Source organism: Leopardus geoffroyi, chromosome C2 (genome assembly GCF_018350155.1).
Source record: "Leopardus geoffroyi isolate Oge1 chromosome C2, O.geoffroyi_Oge1_pat1.0, whole genome shotgun sequence".
NCBI classification, from domain to species: domain Eukaryota; kingdom Metazoa; phylum Chordata; class Mammalia; order Carnivora; family Felidae; genus Leopardus; species Leopardus geoffroyi.
In genome coordinates, this window is record NC_059333.1 from 3,586,350 (window position 1) to 3,608,406 (window position 22,057).

General features: G+C 53.4%; 1 protein-coding gene across 8 annotated transcripts in view; it reads right to left on the reverse strand.

The window, feature by feature from the left end:
- SLC37A1 (solute carrier family 37 member 1) overlaps positions 1–22,057 on the reverse strand; it is an 82,641-nt gene that overhangs the window by 59,814 nt on the left and 770 nt on the right. The window contains exons 1-2 of one of the 8 annotated variants that reach the window (XM_045501276.1): positions 3,945–4,106; positions 3,217–3,313 (exon numbers count right to left, since the gene is read on the reverse strand). The exons of 1 other annotated variant lie outside the window; for it this stretch is intronic. The gene's annotated coding sequence lies outside the window, so the exon portion shown is untranslated. Of the gene's footprint in view, positions 1–3,216; positions 3,844–3,944; positions 4,107–13,850; positions 13,913–17,728; positions 17,784–22,057 lie in introns of those variants that run through there. 6 more of the 8 variants (XM_045501277.1, XM_045501280.1, XM_045501282.1 and 3 more) reach the window with 6 other exon arrangements.

The window sequence follows — 22,057 nt, forward strand, 5'->3', positions numbered from 1 at the left end:
CCCGGCTGAAGGAACACCCTGGACGGCTGCCGGCCAGCCCGCGGCAAAGCTGGGCGTCCAGCACGACGGGGAACTCCCGCCGTGAGCGCTACAAGGCGGACACAGAGCGTCCGCCCTCGGGGACGGCTTGTTCAAAGATCACAGGAATGAGTTTCACCTGATGTTCTGATGAAGCCTCAGGCGACCCAGGGCTGGCCTCCATGTGGGAGACGTCTACAGATCAACCCCTTGGCTCTTAACCACGGTACTCCTCAGAGCTAATATTAGCCTCCACAGGAAGCCCGGTTGTGCCCGGTGGCTACACCACGTGCTCAATTACCAGGGCACGCCAGGACCCCGGACACGCTCGGTCCCGCCCACCGCGGACCAGGCCACGTCTGGGCCGCGCTAACAGAGAGGAACGCAGGCCTAGACAAGATGGCAGATCGGCAAACCGATCGCTGAACCGTGGCCGCGCAACTCAGTGGAAACACACCGAACGCCACGGGAAGGAACTCGACTGCGCATCTGCCTCTCCGTTCCTCATCTCCTGTGGTCACCTCAGAGACCCCCAGCACCCCAGGGAGATCTGTCCCCTGTCCCAAAGCCAACCTCATGACTTGTGTTATTTTCCAGTCTATCCGCTATGCTTGGCAACAAGGAGTCTTCTGGACCAACGCTTTAAATAACACGGTACACGGTGCATTGTAGGACCCTGGCCAAAAATTCACCGGCTTATACACTTTTTCAAAGAAAGCTACTTTGAGTAAACATGAATCTCAATCTAAAGCAGCTGAAATTTATTTAACGTCTTCAAGCAACTTCCTTGGGATAACAAACAAGCAAAGCAAATAGGAGAGTCGGAGCACTCCAACTAAGTTCCTAAGTGCCCGGGCGTCTCCTCCTCCTCCATTCCAGCCCTCCCTTCTCCTTTCTTCCTCCGCACTCCTTCTTCAAGGATCTCCCTGCATGACGGTAGAGAAAAATTCAAAATCCTTGCTGAGTTTTCATCCCAGAAGCCCCGACCCTGAACCCTCCACCCAGGGAGGCAGTGGAGAGGTGAGTCTGCTCCAGCCAGAACTGTGCCTTAACTTCCGCCAGCCTGCTGCACCACCCCTCCCAACCCCGCCACCCCGCCTTGGGCTGGGTGACCCTGGGCACACTGCTTAAACTGTCTGCTCCCTTGCGGTCCCTGCCTAAAAGATAGGGATGACGGCCCCTACATTTTAGGGTTGTTATGAAGAGGACAGGAGATTGTCCGTGGAAAACCCTTCACACAGGGCCTGGTGTGGAAGATGCTTGGTAAATAGCAGCTAGTGTTCTTGTGAATACGGATGAGGGAGGCCCAGGACTGCCGGGGACGGCCCCGCTCCCGTGACTGAGGTTTAGAACTTCACACGCAGTAACAAGGGCTCAAGAGATGTGTGAAATGAATCTCCACAAATGCTTCAAAAATGTTTTTGCTCAAGATCTAGATTTACAAAATATTTTACTAAAACTCTGCTCAAAACGAGTGGGCCCCTGCTTGAGCTTAAATCTATTTTGAGAAACAATCTTGCGACAATGACCTCGTAGTGAACGATTTGATTTCAACTTCACGGTGCCTGAAAATGGATGGTCAGAGTCCAATTTCTTCCTCTGTCCAAACACTGCTTCTCTAGGCACGGCTTATCTAGGAATATTCTATTGTCATCTGAATCAATCAACCAATCAACCAACCAACCTCAATTCTGGTAAAACCTGTAATTTCAAAAAAAAATTAAAAAATCCAAAAGGCACTGGAAAACAGCAGGGGAGAAAAACGTCAATCTCTTTTTAAAACAACAGCAGATTTTCCCCCTGTACAGTGGGTCAAAGCCAAGTGCTATAATTCTCATAGCAAGTGCAGTTAAGCTGCATAAAGGTAGTGATTTTACACGCGAGATGTTAAGAGCTCAACTTAATGAGGCTCCTTCCTCCAGAGCCCGGGCGGTGCCCACTGAGAAGCATTCCACGGAGAGCCAGCCGAGCCCTCTGAGGTTCACGGCGAGGACTCCTGTAACCACCGTGAGACATGGCGTTCCCTTCTACGGAGAACAACAGGGACAGATGGCTCGCCTGGGCTGGACACTGGGCAAATTCAGGTCCAGATCCTCTCAGCCCCGTCCTCCCTCCCACCTCGCTTCCTCCAGGCTGTCCTGTCCCCTCCAGAGAGCACAGAAGAACGAGGCAAAGCACCTGCTTGACATCCTGTGTTTGGCATGCAGCCCAATCACGTAAAAAGGAGACAGACTTTTCCCCCCAGTGGTTCTTTCCAGGCGCCCCTGGAACTCAACATTCGGGAGAGAAGTCAGAATGTCCAGTGTCATTCTATCACCGAAGACAGCAACTTCAGGACCCCCCACCAACTCTGTTAAAATCTGCCACAGGCATGTTTTTACACCCACCTTCTGGAAGAGCCCAACCCAGCCAGCTAGGAGAGGAATGACCCGAGGGAGACCTGCGTTCCCCAGGGCGGCCTCAGATCCTCCACTGGTGGCCCGGCAGTGGCTCCGTGCGCTCTTCCAAGCAAAAATAAGGAGACTGAAAGGAGGTAATGGCAAGAGTAAGGCGGAAAGGGTCTTTCCAGAACTGAGTGCTGCTGTAAACGATCTACACAACCCTGAGCACATTTTAAATGACCGACTTAAAGACAAAGTTTTAAAAGTGGGCCTTATTTTAAGACAAACATGGATGGCAAGTGCATGCCCCTCCCCCCCAAAAAGTTTTTCTTTTTTCTTGAGAGAGAGAGAGAGAGAGAGAGAGAAGGAGGAGAGGAAGGGAGGAGAGAGAACAAATACAGCTTCCTTGCCAGAGAAAATACTTTCTGTGGTTGGTACTTTAAAGGCTCTATTCCATATTAAAGATTAATGACAGTGGCCACAGTGTGTTTCCCGGGTTTAAACACAAAAAGGGACTCCTCTGCCTCTACCACTGTCCTTGCCTCCACCCGCAGACAGAACGTCAAAGGTGGTGCACAAAACGGAAGCTACAGATGCCGGTTCAAGACTACATGGTGACACACTGAAGGTCTGGAGCCTTGACCCACAAGGACACCAGCGAAGGGGCCTGGGAGGAAATCTAACACAGTCACCAACTCAAACAACTTGACAGGATTTCAGATCCGAGGCAGGCAGCACGTTCCCGGCAGCGAGCTCAGGGAAGCCGGAGGAGAGGCAGGCGTTACAATTCATTCCCCTTTTAGAAAGAAATTCCGACCTGGGGGCCGAGGGCTGGGGCTTTCCAGGGTCCTCCGTTCAAATGCAAATCCGGGCGCTCCGCCGCAGTCGCCGGGTCACCGGGATGGGCCGCGTGGCTGCTGGGGCGGGGAGGGCCGGAAGGTGGGAGAAAGAGGAAAAAAGAGCCCGATGGGTGGGGGTCGGCAGGTGGGGGACGTCCCGGCGCTCCCCTCTCGATCCACAAGGTCGCTGTCACTCGCGTCGGCCGGGAGGCTCACGAGCCCGGGAACCAGCCGCGCCGCACGCAAACCGCCCAGAGGCCCAGGGCGCCGGCGCCCCGAGCCTCCGGGACGGCTGTTCCGCCGGCTCCTCCCCGGCGGCCGGTCCCGGGGGAGGCGGACTCGGCGGCACGCCCACGTCCCCGGCGCGCGGCGGACAATGCGCGGGGCTCCTCCCGCGGCGGCCCCGGTCCCCCAATGCCAGCGCGGCCGGGGCGGGGTGGGGAGGGGGGCCCGCAGGACCGCTCGGCCCGCCCCTGCCCCCACTTGCCCGGGGTCCCCGCGCCGCTCGGGTCCCTCCAGACGCACGGAAGGAGTCGAGACTCCCGGGCCCAGGCCAAGGCCAAGCACAAAGGCCGGCGGGGCGGGGGGCAGCCGGCGCGCCGGGACCGGCCCCGCCGCGGCAGGTGCCGCGCCGCCGCCAAGCCCGAGGACGCCCACCCCGCGCCGCTCTCCCCTCCCAGCCCCTACCCCTGTCCCCGTGCCTCACCTGCGCCGCAGCCCGACCCGGCCGCCGCGGGCGCTTCCTGCTCGCGACTTCCTGGGGCGGCGCGCGGAGGCCCCGCCGGCCCCGCCGCCCCTTTCACTTTCCTGCGGGCCGTGGGGCGCCGGGGCCCGGGCGGCGGAGGGCGGCGCGGCCCTCCCTCTCCGGCTCATCCCCCTCCTCCGATCCTCCCCTCCCTCCCTCGATCCACGCCTCAACCCTGGCCCCGGGGCGCGTCCAGGGTCCCAAACAGCCCCGGGGGCGCCCCCACGCGAGCGGCGCTGCCGGCCCGCCGGCTGCTGGGGCCCCCAGGCCATCCCCCCGGGCGGTATTTCGGCGGCCGTCCTGTGTCCTTGCACCTGCCAGCGGGCTCCCGGGCATTCATTGGCTTGTTCTCCACTGGCCAACGGGGAGCCCCCCCGGGGAGCCCCCCCCCCCAGGCCCTTAGTCCTCAAGGCAGGTCTTGCCGACCAGCAGCAAAGAGACAAAGCGACGCATCCCGCGGGAAGGCCCAGCGCTAAAAAGGGCATGCCTTGGGCTACTGGCCTTTATTCCTATAGTCCCTTCTCAAGGGTCAGAATCAGGAAAGTAGCATTGTATTAAGTGAAAGTGGGGTCCACGGAGAGGCTCTGCTGAGCCTTCTTTTATCACGTCTGGATGCGCATGACCCACGGCAGCTCACAGGGTTAGACGGACAAGCCCAGCCTGGCTTCAGTCACCTGCACCCGCTGCGCTTGCTGGTGTCTTCACACATGGTCCCCGTCCCCCGCCCCCCCCCCCAACAATTGTTCTCTGCATCCCGCTCTCACTTTTGGCCCACAACTGACCTTGGGCAGCCGCCAGAGGGCCCCATGATGTTCCTACAGCACCCACAGAGCACCCTCTGTAGGCACAGAGCATCCAAGCCCAGCTCCCAGAGGAGCACCTCCCAGGAAGAGCAAAGCGCAGCAGAAAACACATCTTGCAGATGAAATTCCAGGAAGTGGCTGCCCCCAGCTAAAACTAAAAACAATGCTTAGGGCTAAAACAATCCAGGGCCTCCCTGTGAAAACCTTGAGGTCTGTAGGGACAGCGGCCCACACCGACCTGCCCTGCCCCGCCCAACATCTCCCTCGGGCCAGCTCCCTCCTCCCCTGCCAGGCTCGCGGTTTCCCCTGGGGCCCCGTTCTGTTTCTAGAACACGGTTATCCTTTTCCGTTGGCTGAGCTGACTTGTGTCCAATGCACGGCTTACTTGGCTTTTGCAAAGGTTCTCCATGCAGAAAGGAAACCTGCCGGCTGCAGGTGGCCCCGGGGTTCGGCCACAGGACACCTGCTGGGGATGGCCGCAGGCCCCTCAACGTCTCTCTCCCTTTGGCAGGGTCTCTGTCTGCCAGTCCCTTCTCCCTTTCCTGACTCTCCATTCTGAGTGATCCCCAAACCCGCCCAGTGTGGCTGCCAGCTCGTCCTAGGTCACCCCTCCTCTGGTACTCCTGCAGGGTCTGCTCAGGGCTCCTTGTCTGTCACTGAACGTGTGCATCAGCTGTCCCGTCCCCCCACTTCTAGGCTCTCCCTCAGGCACCCACTCTCCCAGCTGCACCAAATCGCCCTCCTGAAGCAGCTGGGATCCTGTCATTCCCAACGAAAACCCTTCACGACGCCCCTTGGCCCGCAGGAACACGACCTGGTCCTTTAGTAGCGGGACAACAGGCCTGACCCGCGCTTACAGCTTCCTGCCCAAGCTTTGTCGCTTTCTCCCACACAAGGCCGTTTCTGCCTTGCCCTCTAACCTCAGCCGGTCCCGGTGGGCTCAAACTCTGCGAGCTGGATCCACTCTCTCCGTCTTCCTAGTCTGCGCTGCGTTTCCTGGGGGCAGTAGAAACCAGTTTATCCTGACTTATCACCAGGAACTGGTCCCAGTTATTTCTAAATCTACCTCCTGGCCCCCGGCCTGGGGTTGGAGAGATTCTCAGGGTCCCGCCCTGACTCAGAAGACACCAGTCTCTGTTTGCCAGCTGCGTGAAGGAACGCGGTGCCACAGGGGTGGCGTCTCCTGACGGTGTTCACAACATCTCCTCTCAGAGAAAGTGGTACTTGTATGGCACACAGAAAAACCGGAGGGAGCCGGGGCGGTCTTCATGGTGTTTGCTGAGAGTGTTGGTCTCTTAATTTTAGAAATGATGACAATATTTATCTTTTATAAAATATTAATCGGGTATGCGATTGTAAGAAACACCTAAAAATGTATTAGGGGAGATAATAAATTTGTGTCAAACTCCCCAAATAAGACAGGTCACACTTTGAAATGAAAACCTGTGATTGCTTCACGATGAGAACGCACCAGGCTTGACGGTGAAGACGCGCACGCAGGTTCAGGACGGAGGGCGCAGCTCGCACGTCACCACTGAGACGCTTTCTTTGTGCGACCAGATAATTTTAAAGCCGTTTGTTGCCATCACAGATCTTACAACAGTTGAAATTGTGAAGAATCTAACAGCTCTTCCTTCTCTTTCATTGACACGTCATGTGGAAATTTCTTAGAACAGAAAGAATTCCAATCCAGTTGAACTTCTCATATCCAGCATTTCCAAATCGTGACCAGGCACGCCAGGCCACAGGCGGTGTGCCCTAGGGGGGCCACTGACACAGCCGAGGGCCAGGGCTCCACACGGACGAACCCAGGGCGGCCAGACTTGGGGCTGGTCAGCTGAACACACCTCGCCTGATGGGGGGGGGGGTGTGGCCTCTGCTTTAACCCCAAACTTCCATGCTTGCTGTCAATGTTTTGATGCTATTTCGGTGAAAGAGCCACAGACCAAACGAGGGGCAAGCTCTTTCTTATCCAACAGATGCTTACTGCTTGCCTAGAGCGGCCAGCCCTGTGCCAGGCACTGAGGCCTCCAAGTCAGCAAGGGGCCTTGACTCTGAAAAGTTCATAGAGCAAGAGGCCGGGCGCACTCCAAAGCAAATCGACGTGAGCGTGAGGAAGGGGCATTTCTTAGGGCTGCCGTGACCAAGTACCTCAAACTGGGTAGCTTCGAACGGCCGAAGTTTATGGTCTCCCAGCTCTGGAGGCCGGAAGTCTAAGATCAAGGCTATGCTCCCTCTGAAGCCTCCAGGGAAGAATCTGCTTCGGGCCTTTCTCTTAGCTTCCGGGGTTGCCGGCAATCCTCGGGGTTTCTCAGCTTGCGGACGCCAGGCTCCAAGCTACCAGTCGTCACACTGCGTCTCCATGTCTCCCCTCTTATGAGGACACCGGTCGTTGGATTTCGGGTGCACCCCGCTCCAACATGACCTCATCTTAACTATTTACATCTGCAGCCTCATTTCCAAGTCAGGTCACGTTCTGAGGCTCCAGGAAGGACAAGGATGTGTGCGGCAGGGGGCAGAGCCTGGTACGGGGGGCGTTCCCTAAGTTCGAGCAGGGCACAGGGTGTAGGGAAACTAATGGGGGAATGCATCCTTAGGCTAGCAACATCAGGAAGCTGCTAGCACGGCAGGCGGAGCTGAGGCTGTGGCCAGAGGTGCTCGGCAGGAGGGGGCTTGGGCTTGGGAGCGGGGCTGACTGCTGTCTGGCGGTGGCCTGGCAGGGACCGAGCAGGGAGCGAACAGTCCTCTCTCTCAAGTCCTACTCTCCCACTGACCCAAGCCAAGAGGCAGGTAGAGGCGACGGGGCCCCACTGCCACAGCACGGCTCTGGGAGGCAGAGACAGATGTGCTGAGAGAGCACCCAGCTAGGGAACATGTCACACAGATAACCAGCGATCACAGCACTGTTACACGTGATAACAGGGGGCATACAGGTGCAAGAGAGCCGCTCCTGTGGCTGTCTGGGCCCGAGACATGGCTGCTGGGGAGCACGGGTTGGAGAAAGATCTATGAGACCAGAGGAAGGAGGCAACGGAGAGATAGGAGCCAGGGCTGGCCCCCACATGCCTGACTTGGGCAGCTAAGTGAGTGGCGGAGTCGTTAGGGAGACATGGATGCGGGACAGACTTGGGGGGCAGGCGGGAGAGGAACATATTTGTACTTGTTGAGCATTTGGCCCAGGGGACCTGTCAGTGCAGATGCTGACCGGGGCTGGATGTGTGGTTTTAGAGTCTCTGGAAGAATCCTAGGCCGGTGGGGGCGGCTGGGTGTGGACAGCTATGCACAGCAGGGGAGAAGCTCGCCCAGGCAGGAGGCTAAGACGGAACCCAGGGAGGCCAACATTTAGGGGCCGGACGGAGAGGAGAAGCTGGAAGCCGCGGACACAGTGGTGGGAGAGGCTGGCAGGCGGTGATGTCCAAGGGCCCGAGGCAGGCAGTTTCCAGAAGGGGAGGGAGAGGGCCAGATGCAGCACAGGAGTCAGGGTTTACAGGCTTGGCCCAGAAGGCAGGGACTGAAGCTTCCAGGGGGGCGGGCAGACCTTCGTAGGGGACTGAGTGGGAGCAGGAAGCAGAGGCCACATAAAGCAGACAGACCATTTCAGGAGGGTTCGCTGAGCCTGGGAGGAGACAGAAGGACCCAAAGCTGGAGGAGGACCCGGGGAGGAGGAAGGGCACGTTTGAGGCGTCTGGACGTTTCCAAGCACAGGTGGAAGGGGACAGGACACGAGAGTGAAGCCCGTGGGCCCATCACGCACTTCATCCACTGCCAACACGCGGCCGACCGCGCCTCCTCCTTCTGTCGACCCCCTCCCCGTCCCAGGACCATTCTGCCGCAAATCCCAGACACGGCCGTATTTCATCGGCAAATTTTCAGGATGTATCTCTAAAAGATAGGGTTTTAAACACCACCACAACCCCATCGTCGTGGCTCCCCAAACAAGAATAATCCCCATAACAGCATCAAATACCCAGCCTGTGCTCTCTCCTCCCTGACTCCCTACGTTCTCATTATCGTATTTGTTTTTAAAGTGTGTCCATTTGAGGGAGAGAGAGAGAGAGGGAGAGAGAGAGCAAGGGAGGAGCAGAGAGAGGGAGAGGGAGAATCCCAAGCAGGCTCCATGCTGCCAGTGCAGTCCAACGCGGGGCTTGAACCCAGGAACCGTGATGTCATGACCCGAGCCTAAATCCAGAGTCAACGCTTAACTGACTGAGCCACCCCGGCAGGCACCCCGCTATCGTGTCTGTTTTTAAGTGGGGTTCCAAACAGTCCACACGCGCCTTGTCCTGACGTGTCCCCCAGGTCTCCCCATCTGGAGGTTTGCCCTGCACCTCTGTCTCTGCCCCCGCGCTCTGGTCGCAGAGTCCGGGCCGTCTGTCCCGCAGCCTCCCACACCGTGCGGTGCAGATTCCATCTTCGCGATGTGGCCCAACATGTCGTTTTTGCTCCCTGCCCTTCCTGAGCTGGGTGGCGAGGCCTCGAGGCGGGGGCAGATTCGGGCAGTGAGGAGCACAGCAAGCACGACAGCAGATGTCCCCGGCCCGAGCCGGTGACTCACCGGGGGTGACAATCACAGGAGCAGTGAAACTGTGAGGTCCTCATCCCGTGACGTCTTCCTGTTGGCAGCGTGCGTCCACAAGGACGGGCCTCCCCTCACCAATTATTTAGCTCTGAGGCGCGGTGCATACAGGCAAGGAAGAATACATGCGGAACTCCTTAGTGGCCAGTTTGCAAAATAAGGTGTAGGTCTTCTAGCATTCTTCCCCTCGTCACCAAACAGTTTCTTCCCGCTTTGTTTTGCCCTTTTGTTACGCGCACCAGTGGCCGGCGCCTGGCTGTGCTCTGACCCGCTGCCCTCGCCCCCCTCATTCACCCATTCCGGCCTCTTCTCCTTGGCTCCCGACTCCTTCCGCCACGACCTGGTCCCCCGATAGCTTCCTTGCTTTCTAGTGTGACAACACGTTCTGGGCTCACCTCACACGTCTGCCCCAGACCCGGAACCAGCCACTTCTCTCAGGAGACGCCCGTCCTACAGAAGCCACCAGAGGGAGTGGGAGTCGATGCGCACAAGACAGGGGGCTGTCAGCTTAAAGGACACGGGGCCCTCCAGAGGCAGAAAGACAGGAATCCAAAACACGCGCGGAGGAATGAGCCTCAGGATGGGGACGGGACAGATGGAGACAGAGATCATTTTGTGGGCGGGAAGGCGGGAGGTGAGAGTTATCTGCTCTCCCTTCTTGCAGAAGGTGAAGTCGGGGGCTGAAAGTGAAGAGGGAGGGAGGAGGTGGCCTCTGGCGTTTGGGGACAATCCAGAGGATCTAGCGGAAGGGCAGCAAACGCTGGGAGAGGGCAGCAGGTGCTGAGAGACAGAAAATAACAAGATCTCGAATTTCTATTGGTGCCAATCTGTGCGCGTGATGGAGTGAGCGTGTCTGTGACCCGAGTGACCCCGAGAGAGGACGAGGGTGGGCAGATCCAACCTGAGGGGTCAGCTTTTGTCACCCCCCCCAATTTGCAGGGAGGAGTCACTCCACCTACTGGGAGGTTCTGTCTTTCAGACCCTACTGTGTGTAAAATAAGGCCTGTGCTCGGGGGCTGGGGTTGCAATGAGAAGTAAGGCTTAAAACAAGGACCTCCAGTCCGAGAGAGCTCGGTGTCTGCGGAACCGGAACCGGGAGGCGAGGCCAGGACGCTCCAGGGAAGGAGCAGAGGCAGACATTCCCAGAGAAGGCCTCCCTGGAGACAGCTCTGGCGATTCTGGGCTTCAGAGCTTGAGGAAATGCCTCAGGCTTAGAAAGCATCCAAGCATTAACCATTATTAGAGACGTAAAATCAGCAGGGCTCACTTAACTCGGAGAAGAGAAGCTTCATTTTATCTCCACTCATCAAAAACTCAGAATTCTGGCAGCTCTGGGGCGCTCAGCGGTGAGCGAGGTGATCTCTGCTCAATTATCCGCGTTGTTGCTAACGAACAGAATGGACGGCGGTGGCCCGTCCTTACTGGAGGGGCACCCTGGGAACATCACCCTACCCTCCCGAGCGCCAGCTCTCACCCATGGTTCCCTGGGGCTGACGTGAGGGCGAAGGAGGTCACGTGTTAGGATGGCACCCGGGTAGAGATTTTTTTTTACCTGTTTGTCCACCGTGAATCCTTAGCGCCTAGAATCAAGCCTGGCACACAGGGGACCCTGGCTGAACCCTTGACGCTGACTGGTCACAAGCGTGCAGTGGCTCCACCGTAAATACCGGCAAACACAGCACATCGGCATGAATGCGTAACGGTTCCCGGACACACACTGGGCGCTGGGTAAGAGGGAACTACAAAGTCCCTCTCCGCAGCTTATTTTGTGGGTTTGCCAGTTTCTTCTAAAAATGGAGTTCGGGGCGCCTGGGTGGCTCGGTCGGTTAAGTGTCCGACTCTTGGCTTCAGCTCAGGTCAAGATCTCACGGTTTCGTAAGTCTGAGCCCCAGGTTGGGCTCTGCGCTGACGGTACGGAGCCTGCTTGGAATTCGCTCTCTGCCCCTCGCTAATCACACCGTCTCTGTCTCTCTTGAAATAAATAAAGAATCCTAAAAAATGTTTAAATTAAAATTTAAAAAAAATGGAATTTGATTTCCTGCCCCCGATCTTTAACGTAAGTCGCGTTAAGGTTCGGCTCGGGGGCATAGAGCTAATAGAGGTTTTAAAGCCAAATGTGCTACAGGGCGCCTATGTGTTCCTTCACAGCCATCCCCCTGCTGGCAGACACGGGCGCATCTGTGAGGGGACGTGCAGTGTGCCACGTCAGTGGCCGGATACCAAAGAGTGGCCCGGCTGCCCGCGCCCACCTTCCTCCCGCAAGCATGCTCCTCGCGATCGCCGCTGGGCCGATCAGCACTTACTGGATGTGCCACTGTGGAATGTTCCTGAACGTGTTTATACCTCAGTGTTTCCTCCTCTAAGGCAGGGTCACTGAGCACTTCTCTGTGTAAGACACTGTCCCTGTTACACAGAGGGAAAGGGCAGGGCGCTCACCATCTAGCTGGCATGAAACAACAGAGAACCTCAAGCCACGAGACCCCCAAATCCCCCCAAAGATCCTCAAACAGGTTGCACATTTTCTAGTTTTAACTTAAAAAAATTTAAAAAGTGTTTTAGAAAAAACAATCATGCACTTTGTTGATATCCCAACTTTTGTGAATCAAACAGGATTCTGAACATTCTACGGAGCCGATCAAAGGAGCGCACTGGTGAGACGAAGTCGCCTTCGCCCAACTGACCTTGCTTAATAGACGTGGGATTTTACATTTCCATCCCGTTTCGGTGGGGAAACTTCTAGGGTCCCCACACTGAGATCCTGCCCCTTTTGCCAGAAACGGCGGCAGTGGCACGGGTGGCGACCAGGACCCCCGGGGTGGCCCACGGGGGGTCCCAGCCGGGGTTTCAGTTTCAAGTTGTAGTGCTCACGTGGTGTTTCAACCCTCTGTGGCTCTCCTCTTTGTGGAGGGCGAGGGAACCGATCCCGCAGCTCTCCTGACTACTTACTGTGCTTGGCCCCCAGCCTTGTAGAGGCTTCTCCTAGCAGCTGGATCATTAAAGACCAGGCCCGGGAGGGAGAGACAGACACGGTCACACGCAGGTATACCGGGGCCCGAAGCAGAGGCGAGGCTCGCACCCAGAGCCAAGGAAGCACTTTTGATGGTCGCTCCAGAGCAGGGATTGAAGGGGATGCCCAGAAAAGACAGCTGAAAAGGTATTTCCTTAAAAACGTAAAGGAGTATAATCTCCTTAAGGAACGCTCCGTACCTCCTTCAAACTTGTATTAAACATTTCCACTCATTCTTTTATCAAACCTTGATTGAATGAAGACAATTTTGACATATCCTCAAGGCAAAACATTGGTCATTTAAAACACTTCTGAAGGGGCGCCTGGGTGGCGCATTCGGTTAAGCGTCCGACTTCAGCCAGGTCACGATCTCGCGGTCCAGGAGTTCGAGCCCCGCGTCGGGCTCTGGGCTGATGGCTCAGAGCCTGGAGCCTGTTTCCGATTCTGTGTCTCCCTCTCTCTCTGCCCCTCCCCCGTTCGTGCTCTGTCTCTCTCTGTCCCAAAAATAAATAAACGTTGAAAAAAAATAAAAATTAAAAATAAAAAAAAAAAAAAAAAAGAAAGAAAGAAAAAAACACTTCTGAAGTGGGATGCCTGGGTGGCTCAGTCGGTTCAGTGTCCGACTTCGGCTCAGGTCATGGTCTCACAGCTCATGAGTTTGAGTCCCGCGTCAGGCTCTGTGCTGACAGCTCAGAGCCTGGAGCCTGCTTCGGATTCTGTGTCTCCCTCTCTCTCTCTGCCCCAACCCACTTGCATTCTGTCTCTGTCTCTCTCAAAAATAAAAATAAACATTAAAAAAAAATTTAAAACACTTCTGAAGAAGCTCTGACACGTGTGCCATAGAAGGTACATGGTAATGGCAAGTGAGAAATGAAAGCATTCCCATCAAGTACAAATATCTATGCATTTAAAAAGCCTGGAAGGATTCACGCCGAAACGCCAGGAACGGCCGGACCCGGGAGGCAAGGTTCCTGGTAGTGTTTCCTTTCTTCTTTATACTTCACTGCATTTTACCCACTTTGCAAAAAACACTTAGTAATTTTTAATAATTTGAGCCTTGACCTTGTGTCAGGCTCTGTGCTAGACTATGGGGGTCAAGGCCCTGGGAGCACTTAGGGAGGCAGACCCGGAGGCACCACTCACGATTGTGGCAGGAACGCAACAGAAGGGAGGGGGACCCAGGGGCTCGAAGCAGGTAGGAAAGCAGCCCCCCAGGAGGCTGCGTCTGGGTAGGGTATTCAAGGTGAAGAGAAACATGAGAACCGGGAATCGCGTTTCAGAAAGAGAGAACAGCATACACTGATCTAGGAGGGCGTCCTGGAGAAAAATGATCTAAAAAATTAACAGTAGCTCATGTAGGTGAAGAATAAGCCTTTGGCGGAAAAGTGCTTGTCCTCACGAACACTCCAGGAAATACAAAGTAAAAGCACCATGAGATGCCCTTTTGCCCATCAAATTAGCAAAGGAGAGAAATGACTTACAGTAGGCACGGGTTCCGCGGGCAGCAGTCGCCGGGCTGGAGAGCGGGGCGGGGCCGGCCATTCTAGGAGGCAACACGGTAGTGCGCATTTAGTCTCCATGTTCCTCCCTCTGGTCGGTGAACCCTCAACCCGCACACAACCAAATCCCACACAGGTGGATTTGAGGTGTGGACAGAGACCTATGCACGCAGATATTCACACGGATACATTTCTTCATTTGGGGGAGTGGGTTCAGGGTGACCACTGCATCACCTTGCTACATCGCTGGCATGTGGGAACACGTTATTCTTCCGGATTCTTCCGGACGGAGCGAAGAGTATGTGGTCAGTGATTTAAAAGCCCGAGCGAGGGGCGCCTGGGTGGCGCAGTCGGTTAAGCGTCCGACTTCAGCCAGGTCACGATCTCGCGGTCCGTGAGTTCGAGCCCCGCGTCAGGCTCTGGGCTGATGGCTCAGAGCCTGGAGCCTGTTTCCGATTCTGTGTCTCCCTCTCTCTCTGCCCCTCCCCCGTTCATGCTCTGTCTCTCTCTGTCCCAAAAATAAATAAATGTTGAAAAAAAAAAATTAAAAAAATAAATAAATAAAAGCCCGAGCGAAATATACACGTTCCATTTCTACAGCACGGGGCGTTTCCAGAGCATCTCATCCTCATTATCTTTGGTTCTCATGACCTTTCTGCAAGTTGGGCAGGACAAGCCTCGTTGCGGCAGAAGTCACTCAGCTCGCAGGCTCCTCCCTGTACCTTGCTCAGAGAGCCTGATGCATCCTTAAGTCCTGCAGGGTGCAGCCCCTTGTCCCTTGAGATCTCCCTCCACCATCACTGGCCACACCAACGTCATCTGTGACGGCAGAGGAGGACCAATCTTACATATCCACTAGGACAGAGGAGTGACATCTTTTTTAGAATAGGGGTCCAAGATGAAGCCACGAAGCATCAGAGTTTTGGGAATTTTTTTTTTCATAGCATGGATTAATGTTGAATTTGTCCTAAATGGTCTGCACATTTTCCTCCTTTCCTCACAGCCCCCTAATACCCAACCCAGGGGCCCCGCACACACACACACTGCTACAATTACTTAACTAATGTATTGAGAGGGCCCCTGGGAAATCAAACCTGATTTAAGAGGGGTAAAAAACCCAGATCATAAAGCAGAAGAAAAAAAGAATAAAAACTGGATGTACTTTCCTTTTCTCTCTCTTTTCCAAGTGTTGCGTAACTTCCAGTGCTGTTGCAAAATGATACCTAACATTCAGTTTGATCAGCTTGTGTTGACTGAACCCTTACTACGTGCTGGGTGGTGAGAGCAGAGCCCAGAGGAGCCGCAGCTCTTCCCCTGAGTTGCTGTCCAGCAGACAAGGCCAGTCTGCACAATTTCCAGACATCTCGCCTCCACCCCGGCTGACGCCACTAACCTCCCCACCCCATGCACATTACTGAATGGTTTCGCTTCCTGGGTGGTCAGGAATTTGTTTTTGTCTCTTGATGACACGATTCTCAACATCCCTCATTAAAGCACATAACTCAGGCAGGTGTGTCTGTTTGTTTCTTCTTTGCTGACTGCCATACTGCATGAGAGAGGCGTGACTTCAAACTGTTCAAAGAGCCACTTGCGCTTAAGAATCTACAAGTCAAGGGCAGTCTGGGCGGCTCACAGTTAGGTGTCTGATTCTCAGTTTCCGGCTCAGGTCATGATCTCATGGCTCCTGAAGTGGAGCCCCACCTTGGGCTCTGCGCTGATAGCACAGAGCCTGCTTGGGATTCTGTCTCCCCCCCCTCTCTCTCTCAAAATAAAGAAATAAATGTTAAAAAGAGAACCTACATGTCTATATATTTCCAGAAACTGCAGTCTCTTCCTGCCCTCAGGTGTATTAGCACTAATGAATACGAGCATTTAGTGAAATCTCTTCATCACGGCCTAACTCCAATCCTCACAATTACCTGGCTGACACCTTGGCAGTTTGATCCCTCTTTAGGAAGAAACGACAATTGAAGATAATTAAGATAAATTGGAGTCAAAAGTTCACCAAAGACCTACCGATAGAAGGTGCTTAGCTTACTACACAGTTAACACAGAATACTTATTAATAATAGCTTGCATTTACTAAGCACTCCCCACTGGGCTGAGCTCATCAGAAACATTTTATTCAGACATGGCAACGGCCCTAAGAGGGCAGTTAGCTAGATCTCCACTTTAAACATGGACAAACTGACCAGAAAGAAGTAAACAGAGCTAGGGTTCCAACCCTGCATCTGACTCCTATCCACTAAATGTCATTAAAAGTCTTTTTTTTTTTTTTAATGTTTATTTATTTTTGAGACAGAAAGAGAGAGAGAGAGTGCCAGCAGGCGAGGGGCAGAGAGAGAGGGAGATACAGAATCCTAAACAAGCTCCAGGCTCTGAGCTGTCAGCAGAGCCTGACGCAGGGCTTGAACCTATGAACTGTGAGATCATGACCTGAGCCAAAATCCGAGGCTTAACCAACTGAGCTACCCAGGCGCCCCTAAAATCTTTTATTTTTTAAAATAAGAAGTTGCAATTCCTGTTTTTAAAATATCTATCTGTTGGAGGGGGGGCTGGATAGCTTAATTGGTTAAATGACTCTTGACTTTGGCTGAGGTCATGATTTCACAGTTTGTGAGATCGACCCCTGTGTCAGGCTCCACACTGACAGTGCAGAGCCTGCTTGGGATTCCCGCTCTCCTTCTGCCCCTCCTCCACACACACACACACACACACACACACACACACACACACACACTCTCTCTCTCTCTCTCTCTTTCAAAATAAATAAACTTAAAAAAATCCATATAAAGTATCTATCTAGGGGCGCCAGGGTGGCTCAGTTGGTTGAGCAACTGACTCTTGACTTTGGCTCAGGCCATGATCTCACAGCTTGTGAGATCAACCCCTGTGTCAGGCTCCACACTGACAGCGTGGAACCTGCTTGGGATTCTGTCTCTTCCTCTCTCTCTCTGCCCTTCCCCCTCCTTCTAAAAAAAAAAAAAAGTTGCAATTCCTATTTTAAAATGTTTTTTTTATTCTTTATTTATTTTTGAGAGACAACGAGACAGAATGCGAGTGGGGGAGGAACAGACAGAGAGGGAGACACAGAATCCAAAGTGGGATCCAGGCTCTGGGTGGGATGCAGCACTTGAACGCACAAACCACAAGGTCACGACCTGAGCAAGTCAGAGGCTTAACCGACTGAGCCACCCAGGCGCCCCCGCAACTCCCGTTTTTAAAATAGCTATACATCTATATCTGTATACCCACATATCTACAGATCTAGGTATCTACGTACCTATATCTGTACATGTATGGTCATATGTGGGTATACCTGTAACACATGCATACGTTTCCAAGAATATAAGCAATTTTAATACACAGCCTGACGTTTCCATAATTGAGACGGGTCTGAGTTCATTTTGTTGCTTATTCTCTGAGCGGCTGCCGCAAAGGCAACACAACAAAACAGGCCTGCCGGCATGCCTCCCACCGTCCTCAGTTCTTAGGGCTTCCCATGCAGGGTCCTGAAGAGCTCAGAAGGGACGGCTCGGGGACTCCCCCAGTTGCCATGGCAACCGCCAGGCCTCCAGCCTTCCGCTGGGAAGTGGGTCAGAAAGGTGTGCACGGTTGGGTAACAGACGCCCAGGAGGGCTTCCAAGAGCCCTCTCCCCCCGCTCGGGAGCTCCCCCACGAGAGGGGCTCGGGGCACCCGCTCCAATCGGGCCCCTGTGCTCTCGTTCTTTGTTTTGGAGGAGGGCAGGTGGGTAGAGAGGTGGCCTCCATCACCCACACGGGGGGAAGGGGCAGAAGAGGATTTCCTACCCGAGAAAGGGAGCTGGGCGGACCTGTGGGCGCGCCCCGTCCGCACTCACCCGAGGTCCCGCCGGCCACGCCCGCCGGTCTTCACGGAGGAGCGCCGCCTCTGCGCAAGCTCGCCGCGGGGGTGGATGGGAAATCCCTCGTGGGGGATGATGGGAAGAGCTCCCTGGGGGATGATGGGAAACGCCTGGTGGCGGGTGGCAGGGAGGGCCGGCTGGGGCGCGACGGGAGATCCTTGCGGGGGAATTATGGGAAGGGCCTCCCCGAGAAAGTTTTGAAGGAGTAGAGGATTTCTTCCTTTTTTCCCCTCCTGGTGATGGCCTCACCTTTTTGCCCCTCGTTCCCCCCAAAGAAAGGCAAAGGATGAGTTAAGCGAGCATTTTGAAGGCCTTCGGAGTTTGAGGGTAATGCTCTTGTGATCACCGGGCACTTCGGGGTCATCTGGGAGTTAGGGGTCAAGCTGCCAGGAACCGGCTTGGCCTGATGAAGTCTTCCCGGGAATCCCCAGGTCTCCTGCGAGGGAGAGAGCCTGATCTGAGCCAGGGAACGCTTCTGGAAGGAGGAGTTCGGATCAGGTCCCGTGTTGCTGTGGGAGGCTGGGGAGGCGGCCCTGCTGTCGCCCGGTATTGCTTTATTTGGACACTTGCTAAACCTGCCGTGTAGTGAAATTACTGTAGATTGAAAGTTGGGGGGAGGGGGAACTCTGACTACTGTGCGTGGGACATAAGTTGTAAATTTTAGGGTTCACCAGTGCTATGGCCAGACACCCAGCTGCTTACTAACGATGTGATCCAGAACAGGGTTTGTTTATGCCACTTGCTGTCTTTTTCCAATCTTTTTTTTTTTTTTAATTTTTTTTTTTTAACGTTTATTTATTTTTGAGACAGAGAGAGACAGAGCATGAACGGGGGAGGGGCAGAGAGAGAGGGAGACACAGAATCGGAAACAGGCTCCAGGCTCTGAGCTGTCAGCACAGAGCCCGACGCAGGGCTCGAACCCACGGACCGCGAGATCATGACCTGAGCCGAAGTCGGCTGCTTAACCGACTGAGCCACCCAGGCGCCCCTGTCTTTTTCCAATCTAAAGCGTATTGAGCCAGTGGTTCTCTGTTTGGTAGCTGGTTAAGGCCACTCCTCAAAAACCATAGTTACTCCTTTAAATCAGAGATCTGGGAGGCAGTAGGGGTATGAGCTTTGAATCCCTCTGGCTCTATGATCACAAGCAACGACTTTACCTCTCTGTGGCTTCCTTTCCTTAACTGTATGGTGGGGGAATGGCAGCAAGGGTTGAATAAGATAATTCATATAAAACTCTTAAAACACCACCAGCCCAGGGGCGCGTGGGTGGCTCAGCGGGTTAAGTGTCTGACTTAGCTGGTGTCATGATCTCGTGGTTCGTGAGTCTGAGGCCCACATCCGGCTCGACAGCTCGGAGCCTGCAGCCTGCTTCGCATTCTGTGTCTCCCCCTCTCTGCCCTTCCCCCCCTCAAAAATAAATAAACATTAAACAAAATTAAAAACAACAACAGAACACTGCCAGCACAAGTTGGAACTTAGCAAACCGTAGTTACTGTCATTGTTAGAGCAAATCTGAAAGTTGAGTTTCCGACAGTTTCACATGCATAAAAGCAAAATTTATTTCCGTTACTATTATCATCACAGATTTTTTTTTTCAACGTTTATTTATTTTTGGGACAGAGGGAGACAGAGCATGAACGGGGGAGGGGCAGAGAGAGAGGGAGACACAGAATCGGAAACAGGCTCCAGACTCTGAGCCATCAGCCCAGAGCCCGACGCAGGGCTCGAACTCACGGACCGCGAGATCATGACCTGGCTGAAGTCGGACGCTTAACCGACTGTGCCACCCAGGCGCCCCTATCATCACCGATTTCTAACATTAAAATATTGTTGACGTTTTTTATTATAAAAAGACACAATTGTAGTCAGTGTGGCAACCATCAAGCATAAAGTAGATCTTAATCATCTTTATCCCAAACACCTGACTTTTCTTTACACCTTTTTTTCTTTGCAACTAACAAATAATGTTAATTGTAGGGTCTTGTGTGTTAATCTGCTTGTAAATTGTTTCTTTGTTCAGTAAATGATGTGTTTGGGCCTGAGATTTGGTTAAGCCCATCTTCCATTCTGTCACTGTTTCTGAGGGAAAGGCGGGCAAAGTGTGTGTGACCTGGGAGACCTGTGGATGTTTCCCTTCTTGGATGTGGCATCCACAAGGCTGTCCGGCAAGATCAAACTCTGTTTCCTCAGCCACTCCTCCCCTACTCTGACAGCAACAACAAACAACACACCTTGGGGTGGGTGTGTGGGGAACTTTCTATGAAGGATGTGTGATTTCTTGGTAATATTTTTGTTGTTAACATGATGTAGCTATCACAATAAATGACAATACATTAATAAAATATTATCTTTGGTCCCCATGGCGGCTCTTTGAGATTAGAAGGGCAAATTCTCCTCAGTTTACAAAATAGGAATCCGAGCCTCAGAGGGCAGCTGAACTGCCTGAGGTCACCAAAGCCATGGGGACCAGAATTGGAACTTGGGCATTCTGGCTCTAGATGAGTAATGTTTCCACTGAACAATGATGATGATGACTTTAGGACCGGTCTCCCCCCTCTCCCCATTTAGGTCAATTTTTTTTTGAGTACTTAAATGGGTTTAAAGAAATAAAACTATTGGGCTATTGTTATTGCTGAAGGTACTAAATCTCAAAAAGCAACAGTATTTAGATTTAAGATGACACAGTTATTTGTATAATTTGCCAAAACGCATTAGAAATCAGATATACAAATGTATGATGGCCAAGTTGTATAGAAAAATAGAACTCTGATGCACAAGCTACAGCCCAGGAAACCAACCCATTATTTATAGGAACCAGCCCAAAAAACCAGTGTGCTGTAAGTCAGGCTTGTCGGCAGTCAGTCCTCCGTCTCTACCAATTGGTCTGGGAGCAAACCATAACTTCTGTAACAAGTGGCCAGGACTTGATTAATAACTGAGTGGTTCCTGACCATTTTCCCTACTTCCAGCTTAGGACCAACCAGAGGGAGTCCAATTTGCACTGATAACCAATCATTTAGGGATGTCCCACTGATGAGGTTTGGGGGTGATGGTGGGGTCCAGAGCTGACGGCCAAGAAAGAATTCTTGAAGACGTCTTTGGTGCAAAAAGGTGAGTTTAAGACAGGACCCAAGAAAGGAAGAGCGGCCCCAGACCCTGAGAAGAGACTGGTTATATACTTGGGAATTGAGGGAGGTAAAGTCAAGGGGAAATTCCCAGAAGGATTTTCATATGCTAAAGAAGACTCCTAGGATATGGAGGCCTAGCTATTGTCAAGTTAAGGTTGTTTTTTCCCTCTAGCAAAGCATTAGCATTAAGACAGCAGGGAGTTCCTGGAGAGACGTTGGATTCTGCCGGCCTCAAATGGTTGTCAATGGGCAGCAGGTTAGAAGGAAATTTAATCTTACCTGCCATTTCCTTCTTGCCTTTGTTCCCCACGTCACTAATGGAGGGGGTGATGTTGGGGCTCCAGGAAACGGAGTCTTTAGGTTTCTAGAGATTAGCTATTGATAAGATTGCCTTTTTCTTGTAATTTACTAAGATATTTGTAAATAGATGGAGACTCAGGTCGTGCGGGTCGATGATCTCTACCAGTTAACCATTTGTTTTCCGCTTTCCTTTGTTCTTGGGCAGCCAGGAGTGCCCGAGGAATGTTACACAATCCCACCTGGGGGTGGGGGGTGTTTGCGAGGTGTCAGCTTGCCTTGTGCTCGCTCATCGCCACTTCTAGTTAGCTGCCTACAGCTTCCCGGGCCAACAGCCTCTGACGGGGCGCACCTGGAGCCTCCCTGTTCTCCACTGTCAACTTTGCCAAATCCCCTGCCTGCCTGTGAATCTCTGCCAAAATGCAAATAATGGTGGCTGAGTCCCTTGCTGTAGCAAGCTCTGGATAAGTAGTCTTTGCTTGTTCTCATTTGGGCGGTTTTTCTCTATTCACACCACAAGATAGAGATTCTTTTAAGTGCAACTGATGAAGAAAGACCTCGACCATAGTTCCATCTCACCAGGTATCTAAAGGCTCAGGTGGACTGATTTCACTGGCTTGGCTGAGCACCGGCTGTGGGAAAAACACCTTTCTAGGTGCTGTGGGGGCCGATCGCTAGATGGATGGGTGGTAGCTAGGTGGATGGATGATAGGTAGATGGATGGATGGATGACAGGTGGGTAGATCATACATGGAGCTGAAGTCCTTTCCTCCTTCGGGTATAAAGGGGACTGCACTCACGTTCAGGGTGGAGATGGGACGTCAAACCCTGCAGGGCATCAGTGTGGAAGCGCCTCTGCGAGGAGCCGACTCCTTGCGCT